Source organism: Gossypium arboreum, chromosome 3 (assembly GCF_025698485.1).
Source record: "Gossypium arboreum isolate Shixiya-1 chromosome 3, ASM2569848v2, whole genome shotgun sequence".
In the NCBI taxonomy this organism is placed as follows: Eukaryota; Viridiplantae; Streptophyta; class Magnoliopsida; order Malvales; family Malvaceae; genus Gossypium; species Gossypium arboreum.
In genome coordinates this window covers 34,052,669-34,066,850 of record NC_069072.1, presented here as the reverse complement: position 1 = coordinate 34,066,850, position 14,182 = coordinate 34,052,669, and positions in this window count along the sequence as shown.

Below are 14,182 nucleotides of genomic sequence, written 5' to 3'. Positions count from 1 at the left end.
GTTGGTTCAAATGTGTTGTGATGTACATGTGTACGGCCATGCGAAAATGGCTCGTAGAAGTAAAGTACGAACTTAGACCATTTGTGATTTGTATATATATATATGGTTTCATGATGTGATTATGGATTGGAAATGGGAGTGTTGGTCACATGATCAGCCATTGGAATGGCTAAAAATGATCATAGGTGAACCTATGTATGGCAAGACTAGTTGGTTCATGGAGACTACAAAATAGGTAAGACCTACCTTAAAAACAGGTGCTGCCTTTAAGGTGCTGCCAGCTGCAGTGACGGGAATGTGAAAAATCACCAAAAATTGTAGGGATGGTATTAAATAGTGAAAGAATTATGTAAATGAACCTTGATGAGTCTACTTTCATATGGAAGAAACGAAAAGGTCATAGGAGTTACGTGTTAAGAGATATTAAAGTTATCGTGAGACAGGGCCAGAACGGTTTCTGGGTCCCCTGTCGCGACTTTGAAAATTTACCATAAATTATCCAGAATGAATTAGAAGTCATGCCTAATATGTGCAGATTCCTTTTTGAGTATAGTTTCATTAGAAACAAACGGTATCAGTATTGAAACCCTGTACAGAGAGATATTCAAGTTGTAACGCGCGAAGGTCAGTGTAGTCGACCCCTGTAACATGGGTGACTTTAACTAATAAACTGTACCAACTGGCCCGACCAAAAATTCTAGAAATAAATCCATGGATGGATATATGAGTCTAAATTCAGGGAAAATTTACGGAATCAGTTTCCAAGTTGTGAAACTCGAGATATGCTTTTTAAGGCGACAGCAACGCAGTTTTCTAGCTTGCCTGGAATGTCAAATTGGTCGGTGCCATAAGTGGTTTTGGCTTGTTAACCCCTCGTGTCCGACACCGGCAACGGTCTCGGGTTCGGGGTGTTACACCCGGATATCGTTATTGGCTGAAGTAATCCTGAAGGCACTTGATGTTCTGTTTTCACTTGTTGACATATTAAACATCTCGAAACGAAGTCGGAGATGTCTCGTTTCATACCATGCCACCAAAACCGATGTTTCAAATCGTTGTACATCTTCGTACTCCCCGGGTGGATTGCCATTCGGTTACAATGGGCTTCGTTCAGAATTATCGAAATAAGTTCCGAATTCTTTGGAACACACAGACGACTTCTGAACCTCAAACAATCGTCATCATCGATTTGAAACTCCGATTCCTTGTTCGGAACACACTCAGCCCGTTTTGCAACCAACTCATCGTCGACTTTTTGAGCTTCACAAATTTGATGTATCAATAATGGTTTGGCTTTCAATTCAGCTACTAACACATTGTCGGATCAAACGGACAAGTGCACATTCATCGCTCGTAAAGCGAATAATGATTTACGACTTAAGGCATCCGCAACCACATTCGCCTTTCCCGGGTGATAGTCAATGACCAGCTCATAATCCTTTAACAGCTCGAGCCAACGTCTTTGTCGCAGATTTAAGTCTCTTTGAGTCATCAAATATTTGAGACTTTTGTGATCCGAATACACATGGCACTTCTCACCGAATAAGTAATGTCGCCATATCTTTAAGGCGAATACGATGGCAGCCAATTCGAGATCATGGGTTGGATAATTTCTCTCATGTGGCTTCAATTGTCTTGACGCATAGGCCACAACTCGCCCTTCTTGCATCAATACGCAACCCAACCCAAGTAGGGATGCGTCACTATAAATGACAAACTCTTTGCCCGATTCGGATTGCACTAGAATTGGGGCTTCAATCAAATAAGTTTTCAGTTGATTGAAACTTTTCTGACATTCCTCCGTCTATTCGAACTTAACATCCTTTTGGAGTAGCCTCGTCATTGGCGTGGCTATCGTCGAGAAACCTTTTACAAATCGTCGATAATAACTGGCAAGTCCCAAAAAGCTCGAACCTCAAGAATATTTCTGAGGCATCCAGTCAAGTATGGCTGAAATTTTGTTCGGTCGACTCAATACCGATCGCGATACCACAAGCCCCAAGAAGCTAACCTCTCTTAACCAGAACTCACACTTGCTGAACTTAGTATATAACTGCTTATCCCGTAAAATTTGCAGCACTAACCTCAGGTGTTCAGCATGTTCGGTCTCATTTCTTGAATAGACCAAAATGTCATCAATGAAGACAACTACGAATCGATCCAAATATGGTCCGAAGATCCGATTCATCAAATCCATAGATACCGCAGGGGCATTAGTAAGCCCAAACGGTATCACTAGGAACTCGTGGTGACCATATCTCGTTCTGAAGGCAGTCTTGGGTACGTCCAAATCTCGAATTCGCAACTGATAATAGCCCGATCTCAAATCTATTTTCGAGAACACTGAGGCTCCCTTCAGTTGATCGAACAAATCGTCGATACGCGGTAACGGATATTTGTTCTTTATCGTCGGTTTATTAAGCTGATGATAGTCGATGCACAGCCTCATGGTTCCATCCTTCTTTTTCACAAACAACACTGGCGCACCCCAAGGTGAAAAACTCGGACGAGCAAAACCTCTATCCACCAATTCTTGCAACTGAGCTTTCAACTCCTTTAATTCCGTTGGTGCCATACGATACGGAGCTATCGAAATTGGAGTGGTACTAGGTACCAATTCGATGCCAAACTCTATTTCCCGAACGGTGGTAAACCCGCAATTCTTGTGGAAAACATCCGGTATTCACAAACCATTGGCACAGATTCGGGTTTTTTTCGACTCCTTGTCATCGAGCACATACGCAAGGTATACTTCGCACCTTTTCTTACATATTTCGGGCCAACATTGCGATATTACGGTGGCAACCTCTTTAAGTCCGTAGACTCAACCCGAATTATCTCGTTATTCGCAAGACCTCGATCGATAGTCTTGCTTTTGCAATTTACAACCGCATCGTGCATGGTCAACCAATCCAAACCAAGAATAACGTCGAATTCGTCGAACGGCAAAAGCATCAAGTCCGCCGGAAAACAAGAACCTCGAAATACTAGGGGACTTTTCTTACACACTTTGTTGACAAGCACGTAATGACCCAAGGGGTTTGACACCCGAATTACAAACTCAGTAGACTCAATAGGCAAAGTCTTACTGGATGCTAAGGTTTCGCATATATAAGAATGAGTAGAACCAGGGTCAATCAAAGCAATCACATTAGTATCGAAAAGAGTGAAAGTACCGGTAATGACATCTGGTGAGGCAGCATCCTCGCGTGCGCGTATGGCATAAGTCCTAGCAGGAGCACGAGCCTCGGGTCTTGTTGTAGCATCTCTCGACCCTCTCTGACCGCCACTAGCATTGCCCGTATTTCTGGATGGCCTACTTCGAGCAGTGGTAGCACCCGGGTTTCCACTCTGACTTACATTTTGTTCAAGCAACCTCGGGCAATCCTTGATAAAGTGGTCGGCCGATCCACACTTATAGCAGGAGCGATCACGGAACCTACAGCTCCCCGAATGCCATTTGCCACAATGCTGACACTCCATTCGGTTTCGACGATCATTCCCAACACCGGAGACCGAAGTGCCTCATATACCCACAGGGGGTCGATCACGATCTCGTCTAAAAGGCCCGGCGCCTCTAGACCGGCTCACATCTTCTCGAAATCTCTTGATGCTGTTGAAGAGACTTTCCGAGGACCTTTTGAAATTCTCCGGTTCCCACATCAACTTTTGATTCTCCTTTCTAAGCTCTTGGCTTTACAAGCTCGCTCAACAAGTACTACGAACTCTCGTATTTCGAGAATGCCAACAAACATCCTTATATCATCATTCAGCCCATCCTCAAGCGTTTACATAATAGCTTCGGACGAAACACATTCCCGAGCGTATCTCTTGAGTCTAACAAATTTTCACTCGTAGTCGAGAACGGACATAGAGCCTTGCTTAAGATCAAGAAATTCCTTTCGTTTTTGGTCGATGAATCTCGATCGATATACTTCTTTCGAACTCGGTTTGGAAAAACTCCCAAGTTACTTGCTCCCTAGGCACAACCGAAGTCAAAGTACTCCACCAATAGTAGGCAGAATCGCGTAGCAAGGAGATAGTACACTTTAAGCATTCATCGGGTGTGCAAGATAGCTCATCGAGCACCCGGATAGTGTTGTCCATCCAAAATTCAGCTTGCTCGGCATCGTCATCATCCGTAGCTTTAAATTCAGTGGCCCCATGTTTTCGAATCCTGTCGACTGGGGGCTTACTTGACCTTATTTGGTCATTTACTGGAGGTATTGTAGGTGCGGGGGTTGCATTAGTCGGGAATGGAGGTTGTGGAACAGCCGTGTTAGTTCGAATGTATTGGTTGAGCCAATCATTCATCACGCTATAAAAGGCTTGCCTAGCCTCATCATTCGGATTGCTGGCAATAGGTTGAGAGTCCGCCGGCGCTGTCCCTTGCGCGGGAGCAGGCGCCACACTCTCCTCATCATCAGCTATTGCTCGGTTGGGATCGGGATCTATTGCTATAAACAAACACAAACTCAAATTGTCAGAAATCACCACACTATCAATTTATCACTTAATGGCATGTATAGCTAGACCCCAAACATATCACGGTAGTCCTAGGATCGACTAAACCGTAGCTCTGATACCAATAAAATTGTAACACCCCGAACCCGAGACCGTTGCCGGTGTCGGACACGAGGGGTTAACAAGCCAAAACCACTTATGGCACCGACCAATTTGACATTCCCAGGCAAGCTGGAAAACTGCGTCGCTGTCGCCTTAAAAAGCATATCTTGAGTTTCACAACTTGGAAGCTGCTTCCGTAAATTTTCCCTGAATTTAGACTCATATATCCATCTATGTATTTATTTCTAGAATTTTTGGTCGGGCCAATTGGTACAGTTTATTAGTTAAAGTTACCCATGTTACAGGGGTCAACTACACTGACCTTCGCGTGTTACAACTTGAATATCTCTCTGTACAGGGTTTAAATACTGATTCCGTTTGTTTCTAATGAAACTAGACTCAAAAATGAATCTTCACATATAAGGCATGACTTCTAATTCATTCTGGATAATTTATGATAAATTTTCAAAGTCGCGACAGGGGACCCAGAAACCATTATGGTCCTGTATCACGAGAACTTTAATATCTCTCGGTATACTGTTCATATGATCGTTTCGTTACTTTCATATGAAAATAGACTCGTCAAGGTTCGATTGCATAATTTATTCACTATTTAAAACCATTCCTACAAATTTTGGTGATTTTTCACATCCACGTCACTGCAGCTGGCAGCATCTGTTTTTAAGGTAGGCTTTACCTATATTGTAGTTCCCATGGACCAACTATAGTCTAGTCATACTTAGGTCCACATATGATCATATTTAGCCATTCCAATGGCTGATCATGTGACCAACTCTCTCATTCCAAACCATAATCACATCATGAAACCAAATATAATTACAAACCACATATGGTCAAATTCCATACTCCACTTTTACGAACCATTTTCGCATGGCCGCACACATATACATCACAAAGTACTTAAAACAACCGAGGGTAGTCCTATACATGCCATATCCAAAACTCAACTAAAGGAGTACCAAAAAGGGCTTTGATAGTGTGGTTGACTTCAACTTCTATGATCCCGAATCTGATCGCTATCGAGCAAAATCTATAAACAGAGAAACAAAGAAACGGAGTAAGCAATTTATGCTTAGTAAGTTTCGAGCCATAATATACACACAACCAAAGCATAGCATTCAAGTAGCTAAACAATAATTCATATGCACAATTTCTCAAAGACATGCTTACTTCACAATCCCAACTCTCATGTTCATACACAAATAACGGCTTAGTTAATGCCGATAGCTCATTTATCATTGGAGCGAATATTCATACGCACTTACTCATAGTGTGCAAAGCACACACAAAACATACCTTGTTGTTGGGAACTTCACAAGTGCATTAACTGAAAATTTTACAGCAAGCTTATAATTTTCAAATCACATACCTTCGAGTTTAACCGGATATAGCTACTCATTCAAACGCCGGGACATAGCCCGGTTATGGTAACCCGCACAAATGCCTTGGGACTTAACCGGATATCACAACTCGCACAATTGCCTTGGGCTTAGCCCGATATCATAGCTTCGCACAATTGCCTTCGGCTTAGCCCGATATCACTGGTCGCACAATTGCCTTCGGCTTAGCCCAGATATCACTCGAACATTCATGCACATCTTTGTTTCATTTTCACAACAAAACTTTTATGCACAATTCACTTAACAAAAATATCAATTTCGGCTCAATGGCCACATACAAGGGCACAATTTCGATTGCTTATTACTTCATCCAATCGAATCAAAATCTAAGTTTCGATACTCGAAAACTTACCTTGGATGTTGTCGAACAATTCCGATGGCTATTCGACTACTTTTTCCTTCCCTTTTATCGGATTTGGTCCCCCTTTGCTCTTGAGCTTAATTTACAAATAAATTGATTCAATCATTTGAGTATCGAAAAGAGGAACTCAAGGCACTTAGCCCACATATATTCACTAGACAATAAAGTCACATAAGTACGAATTCATGAATCAACTCAACACACAAAGCCTTCAACATGCTTACTCATGGCCGAACAACACAACCTCTTAGGCACTCATTCATGGCCGATTATGCATGTTGATGTTGAGGCCAATTACATGTTTAATACCACACATGAATGGCACACATTTTACTAGCTAATGCTTTACATATTGTAGCTCAATACACATCTATCATTTACTTCATAACCAAAACATAATCACAAGAAAATACGTACTTTGAGATAGTATGTATGTCATACCAATACATCATGTGCAAACATATGTACACTTATAGGTGCAAGGCCGAATCTCAAGGTGTTCATATCCATTCAAAACACAAATTTTTACCACTCAAGTAACAAGCATAAATCATGCTAATGAATGCACCATGGCCGAATACATCACAACCATACCCTTTCAACTTCGGTCATGGTTAAACAAAAAAATTCAATGTTTTACTCAAGATTGCTACAAAGAAATTTCAAGAGTAGTCAATCCATCACCGCATGCATCATTAGCAAGCTTCACATTTAGCATGCAATGGCTTTAACACAATATCCACCTTGGCCAAATACCATTTCCACGGCATAACAAGGATTTGAACCATGGCTAACATGAACATCAAGTTAGCAACTAAAACATGCATGAATCTCATGACACAACCTCAAACATACCTTAATCTTGATGCAAGTATAGCCAAATCTCCTTCTAGTTCTCTTCTAAACCAAGCATGGAGCAAAAACTCCTTCCTTCTTAGAATTTTCAGCCCAAAGAAAATGAGAATGGATGAACCAAATTTTTTCTTTTCCTTTCTCTCAACTCACGGCCAAGGGGGAAGCATGGATGAGACCATTTTTTTCTTTCTTTGCCCATGCTCTTTATTTTATTATTTCACCCTAATGCACCAACAAAACATGTTTCATGACATGTTTTGCCCATCCACTCTTGCCATGGCCGCCACTTCATGTTGGGGGAAATTGACTTGCAAATCCCTTATTTTTGCATGCATGTTCAACTAGTCATCACACCTTTCCCCATCATACTTTCAAAGTTTACTACTAGGTCCTTTCTAATGAAATTCACATTTATAACTCTAAATCGAAACATCAAAATGTCACACATGAATTAACACATATTATAGGAATCAAAATAAATTATAAATTATTTTTATGCCTCGGTTTTGTGGTCCCGAAACCACCTCCCGACTAGGGTCAATTTTGGGCTGTCACATTTTGTACTATTGTTTCTTCTTTGACCTCACTGAGAACTTGGTGTAACTGTAGATATGGATTGTCTATGTGTTCGTTAGATCTGAGTTTGTCTACACTTTGTAAGGAAGTAATCTGAGTTATCTGGTATCTATCAAATCTGAATAGTTTTCATGTTACGTATAGAGGCCATTTGGAATCCAAGTTGTTTATCAAGTTGGTGTTCTCGTTATATGTAACATAGTTGTTTGGAATTCTTTTAGATGATTTAGAATGTTTCATTATCAATATAAGTTATGATTTGGGGTTGATTTAAGATATGACCTAGTTGGTATTATGATAATTATAAGAATGAGAATGAGAATCTGCCAAAGGTAAGATCAATATAGAGTTCATCTTAAAATATCAGTTAGTTTATTTATCTGCCAAGAATAGTATCTGTGAGTACACATCCAGGGGGAAAAAGTATTTCATTTGAAGGAGAATCCGTTGAAGGTAGGTTCTGTATGGATATTCTTCTAAGAAATACATTTGTTTTTCTGAGAAGGAAATAAGATATGGAATCAGCCAAAGAGTGAAGTGTGAGTAGATATGTCAAGTATAGAAACTAGCATATATGAACATGTCTAATATTAGGAAAGTATCCAACAAAGCTAGAGATGAAAACCAATAATATTAAAGATGAGGAACCCAACTAGAAATGCTTCAAGGTAATCTGGGTTAAAACTCACTAAGTTCACTTGAACTTACAAGTGTTTGTTTATGTTTTAGGTTCTACTGTAAGAGTGGGTACTCCAGGAGGGATCAAGTTAGGATTGCACCAAGGTAGCACAGAGTTGCAATATTATGCATATAAAAGGCATCATAGGAGTATGGCGTATAGTACACTGTGTTATGAAAAGTTTGCTTGTAATAAAGTTTTATGCTGTAACGTTGTACACTGTTTAATACTTTAATGTAATTATTTAATATTTTCTTTTAAATTAAAGAATAGTACAAAAGAAATAAAAGTATGTTTAAAATTAGTTTACACTGGATGTATAAATTTTATGTCAAGTGTTTTGTGTTGTAACATCTGATATCCAGATTTGGTGATTCGATGGTGTAACATCTCGATTTAGAGTCTCGTCAGAACAGTGATTTTGAGACCAAAAATTCAACGTAAGAAATTTTATTTTAAATATATTTTTATGGTCTACAATTTCACGGGATGATTTCGTGAAAATTTCGTTTGAAAATTTTGACGTTTGGGCACTCAATTTGGTCAAAAGGACTAAATTGTAATAAGTGTAAAACTTGAGTTCTAAAAGCCAGAGGTGTCTAATTGATATGAAATTTTAAATTGAAGGTCCTTATATGGTAATTAGACCATTGGTTAATTTGTTGGACAAAAATGGACATGAAATATGTGAAATAGAATATTTTTAAGTTAGGGGCATTTTGGTCATTTAGTAATTAAAATGAATTAAAAACAAAATTAAAAGCCAATTTTTGTCCATCTTCAAGCTATGGCCGAAACATGCATGGAGAAACCATGGCTAGGGTTTTCCAAGCTTCCAATCTTGATTGTAAGTCCATTATTGTCCTGTTTTTAATGATTTTTATGTTTTTGAAATCATCGTAACAAGATCTATCTATTTCTACCATTTATTTGAGCTAGAGTTGATGTTTAAAAATTTACCCATGTGCTACATGTGTTTATTTTGACGTTTAAGGGAGGAATATGAATGTTTGTTGTGTGTTGAATGACTTTTGCTAAGTAATTTTCGGTGAAAACGTTAAAAAGGACTAATTTGTAAAAGTTATAAAATTTGTCATAAAAATGTGATTTAGTGGAAATTGTGGGCTGCTATAGTTATGAAAATGATTTGGCTAGGCTTAAAGTAAAGAAAAATGAACATATTTCATTTTACGAGCCTAGAGGCTAAATTGCAAATATGTAAAAGTTTAGGGGTAAAAATGCAAATTTTTAAAAGTATGATTTTTGGGTAAATTTGAATAATGTGAGTAATAAATAAGCTATATTTGAAACGTTATCAAGAAAACTGAGATTCGGGCTTAAATCGGGAAAGCACGAGAATATAGACTAAAATGGAATAATTAGTTGTGCTCGGATTCGAGGTAAGTTCGTACGTCGATAATAATGCAATGTTATACTTGAATGTTAATGCTTGATATTACATGAATTCTAAGTACATATGCAAATAATGTGACAATGTAATATATTTTGATGTGTTGACATTATGTGATAAATGTTTCATCATTATTATGAATGCTATGCCTGATGGTAACTTGTAAGTATGAATGCTATGCCTGATGGTAACTCGTAAGTGTGAATGATATTGTGGTCGTTATCCACGATGTTACAAGCAAGAACGATGGTAATGTTATGTACATGTGAGAAAGAATCCTATTTGAACCTTAGGAATAGTTTAGGATACAAGTGACATGTCACTAGGAATTAAGAAATTTGAACTCAGTGAGTTGGACTGGGTTCGTGATATGTATGCGACATCTAAGCTCGTTGTGTTGGTCCCAGCTCATAATGGATGCGATAAATGTGGCATTCAAGCTCATTGAGTTGGTTCGAGTTCATAATGGATGCAATACATGTAATTGGGTTCCAGGCAAGGGTCTTGTGCGTCGTACCGGTGGCTAGGTAATCCTTGAGTGGGTCGGATACCTGACAGCTTGTGTGAGCAGCTCGTGTAGTTACAACTTGACCGATAGCTTACATGAGCAACCCTGTGAGTAGCTCCATCGCGAGCGTTACATGTTATGAGGTAGCTTTGGCTACGTATGTATATGGGGCACTTATGTGCAAGTTTTTCGCGTACCCAATAGTATTTTAAGTGTTCAACATGTAATGTAATGGATGTGTGATGAAATTCCTAAAGAGAACATGTTAAGGAAGTTATGATTATATGATGTATTACAAGTTGGTACGGGTATGTACACTAATCTCACGAGTAATGCCTTGATATATGATGTTTCATGATAAAGAGGTATGTGGGTGATAAGTAAGTCAAAGGTTTTGAATGATGAATAAACTTATGTTTATGTTTATGATTATGTTTATTATGTCATCATATAATAGTTATCATGATATTGCACTAAAATAGTTTTGGACAGCAGCAGTTGTGTAACTTTGAAAATCCACCAAAAGTTGTGGAAATTGAATTAGAAAATAAATAAGATAATACATTAAATCTTATTGAGCCTAGTTTCACATAAAGGAAATAGTGTAAACAAAAGAATTTCATATTATGAGATATTTGAATTTTTGTGAGAAAGGGTCAGAGTGATTTTGGGCTCTCCTGTCTTAAATTTGGAAAATCACTAAAAAATGTACAAGAATAATTATGGGTTAGAACTAATTTGACTAAGTTCTTAATGAGTCTATTATCAAGAGAAACAGAAGGGAACATCATCCGGATCCCGTACTAAGAGATAAACAAATTTTAGTAAAGAAAAGTTGAAGCTGTCAAATAGCAGAACATGGGTAACTTTGAAGAATAAAATGTACTTATTGGCTAAACCAAAAACTGTAGAAATTTTATGGTAAGAAGATATGTAAGTCTAATTTGTTCGTCAAAAAGTAGTGGTCCACACGGGTTTCTTCTAGTCATAAACTATAAAAAACCTGCTAGAAGAAAGAAAAAGAAAGTTAGTAAATTAGAATAAAATTAAAAATAAAATTAAATTGCAAGAAAAATAAATGGCTAAAGTAATAAAAATTGAGTGTTCCTAATATTTTAGTTCCCCGACAACGGTGCCAAAAACTTGATCGCGTGATTTCGTGATAGGTTTTAAATATTTATAATTAATCGTTCTTGAAACTAACTATTATCACGATGTAGGCAAGTGTACCTATCGAACAGTAGTATAGTTTTAGCAAGACCGGATTGTCAAACCCAAGGGAACTAAAAGTACTAGTAATGACTGTCTTTTTATTATCTAGCCTAAGAATAAAGAGGATTTTGTTTTAACTAACTAATTATCTAAACTAAGAATTCACAGAGAATGGAATTGGGGAATTGCTTTTGGAAAAATTGATTGAATTAAAACAATACCTAAGGAAAAATCCACCTAGACTATACTTGTTATTCTGGCTCCGAATCGAACGATTTATTCATTTAACTTGTTCTGTAGAGATCCCTAAGTTATGTTATTATCCCTATTCAAGAATAATAACGTCTAATCCCTAGATTGAATAATTGATACTTTTCTCTAATTAACACCCTAGGGTTGCATTAACTCGATCTATGGATCCCCTTATTAGGTTTCACCCTAATCCGGAAAAATCTTGTCACCATATGTTTAGGCGCACAAACAACTCCGCTTAATTATGACAAATGTACTCTTAGACAGGGTCTATTCCTCCTCTGAATAAGAGCTTATCTTGAATCAGTATCTTGGGATATCAAAACAAGAATTAAGAATACATAATTAAGAACAAGTTAAATATTTATCATACAATTCAGAAAATAATAACAAGATTCGTCTTAGGTTTCATTCCCCTTATGTATTTAGGGGATTTAGTTCATAACTAAAAAAGAAAACATCTCAGAAGAATAACGAATACAAAACATAAAGAAAACCCAAAACTCCTGAAGGGAAATTGAGGAGAGATCTTCAGTCATGATGGTGAATCCAGCTTCTGAGATGGATCAATTGGCTTCCTTGGAGTAATTCCTTACTTCCTATTCTGTGTTCCCTTTTCTTCCTCCTCTAGGGTGTATTTATATGCTTTGGAATGCCTAAGAGTCCTCAAAATTAGCCTTTTCTGAATTGGACTCAACTTGGGCTCGACAAGGACACGCCCGTGTGACACACCCGTGTGCGATTACTTCAGGCCGTGCTCGAGCCTGCCAAATTAACACGGCCGTGTGGTCTGCCGTGTGAGGAGGTCCAGCCCGTGTTGATTTCTTACTCTAGCCCATTTTCTCCGGTTTTGGCCCATTTCTCGTTCCTTTCACTCTTCTATGCTCACCTAAGTATAAAACATGAAATTAAAGCATTAGGAGCATCGAATTCACCGATTCTAATAGGAAATCATCCATAAAATGCATTAAACATGGGGTAAAAATATGTATAAATTACGATTTATGAAATACCCCCACACTTAAGCATTTGCTTGTCCTCAAGCAAAATTCTCAACTCATAATCAAAATAAATTCTTCTCAACTTATAATTTTTATCGATAATATCTCAAAATAATTCATAGGTAATCATACATTGAGAATTCAACTAAAAGAACATAAAAGTTTCAAACATTCCAAGTTGAGCATTTTCTCCTGAAAACATAGGTGTCTCTCCTCATTTAAGTAATTACCTTTGATTCAGAATATCACAGAGTTTCACATCCTCACTAAAGATTCACTCAAATCACTCGAGGTGTTTTAAGGACAATGAATGAAGCACTCAATAGTCAATAATGAAAAATCATTACCATAGGCTTGCATGAAAATCAAATATCCACCATTGATAAATTGAGATGAAACATCAATTAAAAGGTCTTTAGAGGGTTGTAATGAGGCTTGGTTAGGGGGTGTGGTCACAAGTTGAAGGAAAGGGTTAGAATCGAGATTGAATTGAAAAATTGCCTAACTAGAAAAAGAGTTAATCATCACTTGCGTACAACAGAGCTTCTTCTCATAATATGGAATTACTAATGTATATACATAGTTTTTTTTTTTTAAGAACAAGTTAAATACAAAGTAGAATAAAACTTAGTTAAGCAACTATTTCAATTCCAATCTCGACAAAAAATGGGGATCAAATTAATTTAGGGGATTTCAACAATAATGGGTTAAGGGTTAATATTAAGGGTAATACAAGAAATGGGTTGTTAGGCTCAAGGGGGTTTACTAGGGGTTAATGGTGGAGGTAGGCTTTTCATGGCATGAGTGGGTTAATCCTAAGTGCCTTAATCATTTTGACATATCAAATCAAATGGTGCCGTCTCGACATGCATAATCAAGCAAGTTCTAGAATAACAGTTCAATACTGACACACTCAAAGCAATAATAAAAGTGAGCACGAAAGAATTAATAGATGCTCAAAAGGCTCAAAAATCTCACAAAAATTATGACTTTTTTATGTTTAAAACTTGTGAATTCCAACTCAAAGTAATACCTAAACTTTGGGGAAACAACCTAAGATTTTAAATTCTTAAAAATCAACTTATCATGCTTGGTTCTCTAATGTCTTGAGGTTTAAACAATCAATGCATAAATGCCTATGTTTTAATTCAAGATATATCAACAAAAATCATAAATTAATCAAAATTTATCCTAAATATGATATGAGAGCTTTTCAAGAGAATAAGGTAGTCATTCAGAGATTTTTCTGATAATGAAATAAATACCCCCCACACTTAAGATGTACATTTCCCTCAATGTACAAAGGTAGATATTAGAATATAAAAATAAGATAGGGAGAG